General features: G+C 41.8%; 1 pseudogene; it reads left to right on the forward strand.

Moving 5' to 3' along the window:
- Window positions 1–200: 200 nt before the first annotated feature.
- Window positions 201–6,108, forward strand: LOC147447014 (uncharacterized; annotated as a pseudogene).
- The last annotated feature ends 5,938 nt before the right edge of the window (window positions 6,109–12,046 follow it).

Below are 12,046 nucleotides of genomic sequence, written 5' to 3' on the forward strand. Positions count from 1 at the left end.
AAGTTACAATGACTTTGACCTTGTTTTGACTACAGGTTTTGATGAGATTTACTTTTCATTGGACAGGTGGAGCTCTATAGGAGATTCGTAATGCAGTATTCACACATCAAGATCTCTTTGAGATGTTTTGAAGGATTGAAGCCTTGGTTTGTTCGCAAGTTGAGGATAGGTACATTTGCTGCTGTATTGCTCACATACAGATGATATACATCAAGGAATCATTCAACCAGATGAGACAAAACAAGATAGGAGTGCACATTGAAGGGTGTGGCTGCAGTTGTGATATATGATTCACAGAAGAGGTCCTAGAAAAGTGTGGAGATGCTGCATACACGCACAGTAGCATCAACAACTTGGTTCAAATGGTATTATGTCCAAAGCCAGATGAGTCTACCTTTCATAAACTGTCTTGCTTGAAGGGAGAATGTGATCAATGTGGATCAAAGCGGTTAGTGCTCTTTCCAAGAGAAAAATCTGAAAATGCATTCCAGATTTCAGTAAAGGTGTTTGAAGACGTTGCGTCATCCCATCAAGAAGGCGATAAGCGCAAGGATCTATTGGTCAAGGAGATGGGATGAAAGGACTTTACATCCTTCCTTGAAAATCATCTAACCATCTACATCAAACACAATTTTATTTCCAGGTGGAAATCTCAACAATTCAAAGACTACATTCAAAGGTTTCCTAGAGACGTGGTAGTCTTTGTTATAGACTTTGCTGAGAATTACTCTTTCAAGGAGCAAAATGAAATCCAATCAATGCATTGGTACTCTTCACAAGTCACCATCATGGTGCACATCACTTATGTGCGGGACAAGGCTGACAGGGTCTTAAAATATATACATTTTTACATATCTGATGACAAACAGCATGACACATTGTTTGCACATCATTGTATGCAAGTTCATAGTGTGTGGCTACATGAGCAAGGTTTCAACTTTTTGAAGTGGCACTGGGTCTGGTCAGACGGATGTGCTACTCAATTCAAGGCATCTAGATCATTTTTCTTTGTGTCAAGGTATGTTAGCTTCCTTTGACTCTTAAACAAGTGTGCGAGTTTTGTGTTCTTGCCTAGTCTTTGAGACGTGTGATTGATCTAGGTACTACTCTTGGACTAGCATTGAGATGCTATGGAGTTTCTTTACATCGGGCCATGGAAAAGGAGAGCATGATGGGGATGGTGCTATCGTCAAAAGATCTCTGACACATGAGCAATTGAAACCCGATGCTTGGCACATGAAGTGTGCCAAGGATGTGGTCAATTTCTTGAAACATAAATCTCATGATGAAACACCCAGTCAAAGGTGACTCGAATTTTTTGGGACGTCGAAGCGGCTGATGTACCTAGGGAGAGGAAATGGAAGTGCAAGCGAGTGGAAGGGTCACGCTCAATTCATTGTGTGAATGGACACTCTAGGAATGACAAGTGTGCACTGTGCTACAGAGCTCTCTCATGTTTTTGTTTGTTTTGTATGTCACAACGCTGGAGGCGATGCCGTAACAACACACACATCCAGAACTGGAAGTACATCAGCATCGAACCCTTGGATGGTAGTGATGGAGAAAGCGATCAATCAAGTGACGACGAAGGATCAGATTTGCCTATGTATGGTGGACATCACGATGCAATCAGTGACGCTCTGCGTGTAGGTGAAAACTTTGCCACGAATGGGAACGAAGATGGAGCAGACTTCTACCTCTTGAGGTGCTCAAAGGAGAAATACAAAACAACACGAGCGCTAAGAGATTCTTGGGACAATTACATTTTTCCAAATTCATATCTGGTTGAGGGATCCTACTATGAGCTAGTTGATGGTACCGAGGATGTTTATTACATCCCTCCTGAACAGCCAAAAGTGTTGTTGGCATCGCACTTGGTTTGATCCATCAAGATACCCTTGGAACCCTTACATGGTGAGCCACATAAGTTCAGATTATCTGTAGAAGTTTATGAAAATGTTTACAACAGCATGCCAATGGTCTTGTAGGTCTTTCTATATTGGAGCCTGATAAACAGTTGTTTTGCTACAATTACTATTCGTTGTATTTGAGTCCTCCAAAAACACATAATCACAAATGTAGCCTCCCGATTCTTTCTTTTATCTTTTTGCAACATATCATTAAATTTGGTACTTTAAATGCTATAATTCAGGTTTCAAGCACTCTACTGCTTGTTCAAGTACTTATAGGGGGTATCTAGGTAGTCTTAAAGTACCAATCACATGTTCTAAGTGCATGTTCTTCATTGTATAAGTGTGCGGATTAGGTATTTTAAGTATCATGAATGCACCATATCTGTAAATTTGGTACTCTAAGTACCATTGCTGGTAGTCTCCCAACATTGTCAAATGTATTTGTATGAAGATAGTGTACCATTGTGGGTGGTTACACAGTCCCTTTTTAAAATACCTATTTGCACATTGGGTACACCAAGTACCATGGTTGGTACTTGTAGTGCTACTTTCCAATGGTAGAATGCTAAAATAGCATGATTGTAATGACAAGAGGCCTCCAATATTGAAAAATAGCATGGTGGTAGAAGCCTTCATTTGCCTGTCTCACACACCATCCACAGCCACAACCAAGCACACACTACCCACAAAATAAATTGAGTCCAAAACGACAATGGTGACATAATGGAATAATTATAAATTCAATTTTTGTGTTGCCGACTAGTTACATGTTAGGCACGCAGTATAGAGGCATTTCTGAATGTTGCCAGAAAAAACATCCCTCATGGGAAGTAGGCATATACATGGCTTTGTGGAGAGTGTTAGCTTACAAATAGGTAGCTGTAATGACAAGTCTGCTTATACAAGGGGTTTCTACAAAACTTGGCTTCACAAAATTACATAAGTTCTTTACAAATTCACCACTACATGACAATGTAGAGACACTAGCACTTAAAGAGCATTGGCATCAATTGTGGCCCTTTCAAGTATTGTTCATAACTGGTCATCTTTCCACCACGCCGAAGTGCAACTTTAACATAGTCATCCTCCGATGTAGGCTTCACATTATTGAAGGTGACAGCTTTGGTTGACCGATCTGTTGCATCACGCCATTTCACAAGAGCCTCCTTCATGACCCTGGACAAGAAGTCACTGCGCCGCTCCTCTAGGCTAGGTACAATGATGTAGGAATCGGGAGTATTATAATGGCATTTATAAAAATTGTTGTCAATCAATAGCACATTGCTTGCATCGTGTCGTCGAACCACCTTCAGAAAAATTTTCAAATTCTTGAAAAAAACTGGTTTTCCACCTGCCATGGAGAATGTGGCTATATCACATAGCTGTTGTCTTGACCATCCGCCGCTGAAGTAGTCACAAATCCCCTTAAAACCTGTAGAGACTATTCTGTCCACTCTTTCCAGCATTGTTGAACTCCAGATGTAAATATTTTCCCAGCCCACAGCCCAAGCTAAGAACGGTTTTGCATCCTTGGGAAAGAAGAGGTACCTGAAAACTACAACAATTCCCGCTCAGTGGGCATGTAGTAAATCATACATATAGCAAAAATTCTGAAAAAGGCTCAATCAACCTGTCCCTTGACTCTTTGATGAGGTCAAATGCAGTAGTTTCCAGATCAGGAGGGCTAGATTTAAACCATGAAGCGCAGAGAATACCATTAAGATCAAACACTAATGCTGGTTGTGTAGGGTTATCTAATGGCAACGATGTGATTGTGCTTAAAACATAGGGCGGTGGATCTCTGATTATTATTTCCTCGACAGGCAGTTTGAGAGTCCCCTTTTCTTTTGGTATCTCTATAAAAGACATGGTTGCAAATTGAAAAGGAATAGACTAAGCACCTTTCGAACACTGTACAAATGTGACTGTTGCAATAAAGCAAAAAAGACAAATGGAGGCCAACATAAAATTCTCATTTGTATTCCAAAAGCAAGAATCAAAGATTCTTGACATTACAAGAGAGTGAAGACACTAAGTGACAAATGTCATAGTTTCTTGCAAACACGAGGCTTTGGGGGGTGGAAAATATTACTGGGATGTCGGAGGGGAGTACTTTTCATGGGGGACTTCTTCGGGAGAGGCAGTGACTCCGGAACTTCCTTGCTCGTCGCTTTTCCATCTCCACCTGAAACCAAGACCCACTCAACTTACACGCAGTTGAGCATGAACATAAGTTACAGAAATGACACTATGAACCTACAAACTTCCTCTATGTGCTAAGATGCTTTTCCTGAACAATTCATGCGTAAAAGAGGTCTCACCATCACTCTCATCCTCTGCTTTGTTAGATTTATGATGTGAACAAGTGATATCTGTTGCTCGCACCTTTTTGGACTGTCCAGTTGCATCATAAAGGGGGGACAATAAAAATCATTCAATGCCTATAGAGATCCAAGTTGTGTGGCCAAAACAACTTACCATCATCGTGTTTCTTTTGCTTCTTTGAGATCTTCACCATATTACTAAGGAAGACAGGGGAATCTGGATTTTCATTACCGTGAACCATGTTTTTGCACGGCTTCCACTCCCTCTTGCGCTACAGCATCCGTCAAAGCAACATCAGCATTTTCAATTAGTTCAATTACCTTTTGTTTTGGTTGACCTTCTGTGTGTTCATAGGGCTCCACCTTAATAGTTGGGGTCTTGTCACCTGCCACATGCGAGCCTTCCTCACCAGCTAGAGTTTTGTCACCTGCCAAGGATGAGCCTTCCCTACCAGCTGGATTTGACTGAGCAACAAACTACATGTCTGTGGCCACAATGGGGGTGTCGGGAGTTGCATCAACATTCTGTATTGGCACCTCAGCTGGTATTGTTGCTGCATAAGGCATATGACTGGAACCTACCACTACACCACAAAAGTGTGCAAAATAAGTTAAAAGCATTCTTAACAAACTCTAGTAATCAAGGCAGACATGGAGAATAAAAAACCAACCATTATGCACAAGCATTCACTTTGCCGGTTCCGGAACACTCTACGCACAGGAGGGGTTGGCACATACTTTCTCTGACACAGCCCATCCAGCACCCAACACAAAGCATGGTATGTATCACCACATGCTAGTGTATACACACACACACACACACACACACACACACACACACACACACACACACACACACACACACACACACACACACACACACACACACGACGTCGTAACCCAAAAAACCTAAACCACATGCAGCACAAGCTCCTGGAACAGTCATTTTGGCCTGTAGTTGACTCCCATGCTCGCCAGCTGTGGGACATAGCAACATTGAATCACCTCTCTTCACTTGCACTAGCAAGATCTCACAAAATTTGACTTGAGTAGCACATGTAGCTTCTGATGCTACCAGGTCAAGCATTTCTTTCTGCACCACAAAGGGGAAGTAAATATTAGTCCATCTATCCAAGATTAAATGAACTATCATGATTACTTATACATATAGTACCAAGGGATAACAAGGGTATGTTGAAACCACCAATTGCAAGTATTTTAAAAAAAGTAGCAAGGATACACTGTAGGGACTTATGACAGTACCAAGGATAGGCTCAGAGTACCAATCAAAAGAACTTACCATTGAAGGTACTTTGCAAAAAAGTAATAGGTACTTTCACAATGTACAAACACATGCATGGTGCTTTGCAAAAAATTCAAATATGTACTTTTACAATGTACATACACATGCATGGTACTTTGGAAAAAAGACATATGTACTTTCACAATGTACAAAAACATGCATGGTACTTTGGAAAAAGGCATATGTACTTTCACAATGTACAACCACATGCATGGTACTTTGGAAACAAGAAATGTGTACTTTGAAAGATAAATGCATATGATTTATCAATAAAACTATGACAAGTACTTTAAAATCTACCAAGTAATACAACATATGTACAAAGAACGTATGTGGAACTCATGGAACTTGCAAAAAAGGAATAGGTACTTTGACATGTGTATAAACACATGCATGGTGCTTTGCAAAAAGGCATATATGTACTTTCACAATGTACAGACACATGGATGGTACTTTGAAAAAAAGCATATGTAATTTCACAATGTACAAACACATGCATGGTACTTTGAAAAAGAGGAATATGTACTTTGGGCCCAAGAAATATGTACTTTGGAAGGTAAATGCATAAGATTTCTTAAATAAACCTATGACAGGTACTGTAAATTCTACCAAGTAATACAACAATATGTACAAGTGCCTATGCGGTACTCAAGGTTGCACCTTCAATGTTGAACTACCATACAAAAATATTCCGGATTAATTAGCTCCAAAAAGTACCTTAAATCATAGGCACATACATGGACTTCGTGATTTCCACCAGTATCCCTCAGCTTTGTGAAGCAGTGGTGGACAGTAAATTTCCATTGGTGCTTACAAAAAGTACCATGATCTATTCAATCATTGTCAAATGGTAAATTTTCAGAGCATGACCTATTTGCTACCGCACCTAAGCTCTACAAAGCACCAATAATGTCTCATTGGATACTACAAAAAGTACCATGGTGTATATTATCGCATTCACGCAGTGAAATTTGACAGTTCTACCTCGTTTCTACGATCCCTAAGCTTGAGTGAAACATTTATAAGGATCCATTGGTACTTATATAAAGTACCATGTCATATTTAACCCTTGTGAAATGGTGGAGTTTATTTAGTTCTATCTACTTACAATGCCTTGTTAAGTACTAATAAGACTCCATTGGCACTTGTAGAAAGTACCATGTGAAACACAATCCCAGTCAAGTGGTGAATATTGAGAGTTGATCTTGTCAATGTGGTACTTACACTATCCTTCAAAATACCTATGGTGCTTAGACATAATATAAAACCTAAATACAAGGTTTACTTTTAATACACAATGTATCAGTCTTGACGCTGATAGACCGCTTTTGGAGTGTACAAAGTAGCGTTTATATGCATGGTCATATGTACAAAAATATGTAAATACATGCATTTGGGAGCTTTGCAAAGTGGTTTCAAGTTCAAAAAAGATGCAACGTGTACACATTGTGAATAGTCAGGTTCGCGTGCCAGCAGTCGGATGTATGTACATGCCTAGATAGGGTATCGGGGCCTTGGATATGGTTCTAGGTGGCTTATTTTTGCTCTAGATAATGTGTTTGAGCTTTCTAGAATGTAAATAATGCAAGTGAAAATTGTGGGTACTCTCATCCCGCTCGAGAAGTTTGACACATGCGGTGATTGTCTATTTGCGGCGCTTGATCTGCGGTGGTCAAAAATAGAATGTGGGGATGTGGAAATTTGCTTTGGGTATCTAGGATCACGCGTGCAGAATTTGGTGAATTTTGGAGTCCGTTTGGGATTTTTCCTGAGAAAAATGCCCGTTAGGGGTCAAAACTGGCCAAAACTGGGCCAAAAAAGGTCAAAAAATGGTCAAAAAAGATGTGAAATGGATTCAAATTTCCACATCACTCATGGTGGCATGAGTGTTATAGCTGAGGGAGGACTTTTGAAGAGAAATATCAACACTTTCACCCCTCTGTGTGTGGGAGGGAGCAGGGTTCCTACAGGTGGTCTAGTGCAGTCCCGTTGCATTCACGTCCTGTTTCCGAGTGTGTGGAGGAGTGAATGAGAGCTTTCTCTCTTCAATTTTTCATTTGGGAGAGTCTATGGGAGTTCTGAGGTTTCCATGGATGTGTGTGCGCAAGGAATTGAGGGAAGAAGGTGCGGCTTTCTGCAAGACTATGTGACCCTGTATCGGTGCCCTTAGGGTTGGTGCTACTCCAAAGAGTCCAATAGAGTGGAGTTTGGTGAAGCTTTTGCAATGGTTTGAGAGTGGAATTTTGTGGCTAGAGTTTTTGGTTTTTGATGGTTTTTATTGTATATTTTGGTCACCATCAAGCGTGATTTCAAGTGTTGATCACCTCGACTCACCTTGTAGTGTCTGCGGGCAGGCGAGGGCTTGTAGGTGGAGGCGTTTGGAGTTTGAATTGAGCTTGTGGGTAGAGATTTTGAGTGGTATTGAGTGAGGTGAGGAATTCAAGTAAATTCCTTGTGTTGTGTTGAGTTGTCTGGGTGTGTGAGTGTGCGCACGACATATTTTGCTCATCAACACGTACCTCTATACGATCAACATCGGCTCTAATCTGGGAGTGGCTTGCATCAGCCCCAAGGGCGGTCAATGCACTTGAGAGAGCAACGATCTTTGCATCAATCACCAAAAATTCATAATCAGAGGCACCACCTGGTCCCTTCACGCTGGCATGTAGTGTTTGCAGCTCACTCAATTGCCCTTGAAGCACGGCTGCAGCTGATGATGTTCCCTCTATCTTCCACATGCTTTGGCTTTTCTCTTGTAGTTGGACTTGGGCTGCACCTAGTGTGCTTTTCACAAACTCTAGTTATGTCTTTCTTGCAACCAACATTTGCTCCACTTCTGCCAAAATCTGGAGGTTAACAAAGCTGCAATTCAGATTAGACTGAGGGCCCAAACTGCAAGAAATAGAGCCTTTCCCTGTCATCCTCCCATGGTCAATGAGAGACTTCGGAGTGAACTGTGTGGTCTGAGTCACCTGCTCACTGCCCTCATTGCAATCAGCCCAATTCTTGAGCTTTTTTCCATTCCACCCGGGAGCTTCTTGCAATGGTCTAGGATTTGCTCACCAAAAACAACCCATGCAACCTTCCGCTCACCCTTTGGACTCTGCATGGCAGCTGGACATCTCTCATATACAAAAAGGGTTGAAAACTTGTGCATGATTTCTTTGTTGGTTGGCATGGCTTGATACACTTTGTGAAACAATAACCTGCATTCTTCTGCATATTCTAGCCTCACTTGATGCAAGAAGAGCCTGCCACCTTTCTCCCTTCTTTGTGAAGGCTGACAGCCAATCCTCATCTGTCACATCCTCATCAGACAAATGCTGGTATAGCTTGCCTTCCAAGCTCAAACTGTACTCCTCATGTAGGTCATGTCGTGTAAAGCAGAATGCGGTCTTCTTGGGATATTGCACCTTTCGAGATGCTACCATTGGATTAGAAAAACAACAAACGTGCATGTAAAATAGCCACGCACAACTTTTACCACAAAGTACTATCATGACAGGATGAGCCATTTATGAGAAGGAAACGGGTGATTACCATTGCTCTTATCAGAGACAGGAAAGGTGTCCTTTGACGACATACTTGCCCCACTCTTGGGCTTGCTACTGTTAGAATGCAAGCTCGCGGATGACACCTCAGCGGGCAATTTGTTTGGTAAGGTGCACTTTCGTAAGGGCGTCTTCATTTCTGGTGTACCCATTAAAAAACATCAAATATTCAAAAATGTATGCAACACCATTCAAGAGAGACAGAGAGAAAGAGAGAGAGAGATAGAGAGAGAGAGAGAGAGAGAGAGAGAGAGAGAGAGAAATGTTGCTTGTCAACTGCCCAATGTTGGGACATATTTATTTGTGTGTGTGTGAAATGTTGCTTGATGCCTGCCCAGGTTTCTATGCGCATGCCTCTCTCCCTCCCTGTGTGTGTGTGTTTGAGAGAGAGAGAGAGAGAGAGAGAGAGAGAGAGAGAGAGAGAGAGAGAGAGAGAGAGAGAGAGCGTTTTCCTCTTCAACACGAGATCGAGAGAGAGCCCTTTTCTTTTCCTCCCCTTTGTCGAGAGAGAGAGACCCACTTTCTCTTCTTCTTCCCCTCTTTGCCTTGCTTTACTCGAGGATAGAGCCTTTTCTTGTTTCCCTAACACACGAGAGAGACCCGTCGCTTTGTTTCTCAAGCACGAGAGAAAGAGACCCGTCACTTTGGTTCTCAAGCCCGAGAGAAAGAGGCCCGTCCCTTTATTCTCTCACCCTCTTGCCTTGCTAACCCTCTTTCACTTGCTTCCTTCATCATGCAATCCCCTCGCTTGCTTTTTGTCCCTTGCTATATTCCCCAAAGATAGGCCCCACCATGCAGTCATGGCGCCCTGGCTAACGTGGTGCGGGAAAGCATGCTTGATGATGTGGCATGTCATCCCTGACCCGCACGAAAACTAGAGTAGCTACTATCAAATAGGGTCGTCCTGACGTCATGAGCAATTCACCTTTCATGGAGGACATAAGACGATGCGCAAGCTGGCCATCGCGATCATTTATCTCCTCCTTCTCCTACACCCCTCGTTGCTGAACGCTTTCTGCATTATTTTCCTTCCCTTCATTCACACTTATCCTTTCTTTATTTGCTATGGGCGGCCATTAACCCTACCCCCTTGGGCGGCCGACTCTTGGGCCTTGAGTTCGAAGTCGATAAACTCGTTGGACTTGCTTGCAAGATGACAGATACTAACACAGCCTCTTGACTTAATGTACTTTTCCACTAATTTCATCTCTTCTGAGGAGATATATATGAGCTTTCCTCCGTCATCCATAACACCTGATAGGCGCCCTACTTCCTTCAAAGACACAATCCTGTTAATGACATCCTATATGCGTAATAACATCATCCTTGTTCCTCTGAACTGGCTTGGGTGAATGCTTTTGGAGAAAGGCCTTCCCTTCGCACCCTGTGAAAGTAAGCCAAAGACTCTTTGCCATAGCCATTAATGGGCATATCTCAAAACCAATGCTCTTCAAAAAGCACCCTCTTAATTGAAAGCTCATCAAAAACATCATGTGCTTTTGTAATAGCACCACATTTAACACACATATTGCACCAAGCACTGTCAATCAACACATATTTTCATACAACCCTTACCGAAGCTGCAAACACCTCAGATGGCACACTAGCCAAGGTGACCAAACTGCTACGGAAGTGGCCCCCGGTGAAATTTAATATGGCAATATCTTGGCAGCTAGAACTCTGATCTCACTGATCTGAAAAGATTGACGTGCTCCTCAAAATGAGCACTTCAGGCCCATGCATTCACTTCATCTCTGTCCCCTCAGTTTTGCAGTTGCCCAATCCGATACGGATCTGCAATCGACTTAAACTTCAAACTGCCATAACTTTCGCATCGTAGCTCCAGTCGACAAGCCGTAAAGACAGACCAATAGAGAACTTTAAGCACTACAACTCTAGATCATAATCTCCCATTTGTGCTCACTTCAAGCATAGTACTTTTTAGCATCATTAAGGCATATGTTGGCCCTTTTAAGCCACATATGGCATACACTAATCATTAAACTAGGCTTGTTAGCAAGCCCTCGTCACTGCTCAATAAATATGTAGGCTTCAAAGAAGCTTAGCTTTCATTTATTTGCTCATTTTTTTATCATGGAAGCGGAGCTGCACGACAACGCCTATCATTATAGGGCTATCTATTTTTTCCATTTCATACTAAGTAATACACTCTCAGTTGTGTGCCTTGAGCTTCCTTCATCTTCTCCAAGCTATGTGTGTTTTCCTGCAACCCTAAATCCAACAAGAGCTAGTTTGGGTACCAAAGAAATAACATTTTGTTATATCTACCTTAGGAATAGGGAAGTCAAATGAAGCTTCCAGCTCTTCATGTTGTTCATCTACAAAAATACAAGCTTCGAAACAACCTCCACCTACCATTGTACAAATACACAGAAACAAAAAATACATCGTACCTCCAATTATGAGTTCATCACCTGAAGCATGCTCTCAAGTAAGATCATGGGAGAGTACCATGTTAGCAGCAAGCTAACTCGGATACCATTTTTTGGAGCTCTCATTGTGAAAACATTTATTATTTTGATGAATCGAGAATATTGTAACTCCTATTTTCCGGATAAACTTTGTAATTGATGAGCCGGGGCCACAAGCTTCCAGATTGTATCAACTTGTTCGGTTGTCACATTGCAGTCGCGTTGCAAATACAAGTAAGAGATCTACACATTGACGTAAGCATTTCATGGTATTTTGTAGCTTTTGACATCGCCAAACCACAGCCTAATTGTTACCATATACATGTGGTAGTGATGTGTGTGAACACACTAAGACCATCGGGGCATTTTTTCCCTCTTTAGGAGGTTTTTTCCCCCGTGCATTGTATATACGTCCATCACTCTAGAGCCATCTATCTTTCCATTGCACACTAAGTAACACACTCTCTATTGTGTGCCTTGAGCTTCCTTCATCTTCTCCAAGCTGTGTGCGTTTCTCTACAAT

The sequence above is a fragment of the Adiantum capillus-veneris genome, chromosome 11 (genome assembly GCF_014529385.1).
Source record: "Adiantum capillus-veneris isolate H3 chromosome 11, ASM1452938v2, whole genome shotgun sequence".
Taxonomy (NCBI): domain Eukaryota; kingdom Viridiplantae; phylum Streptophyta; class Polypodiopsida; order Polypodiales; family Pteridaceae; genus Adiantum; species Adiantum capillus-veneris.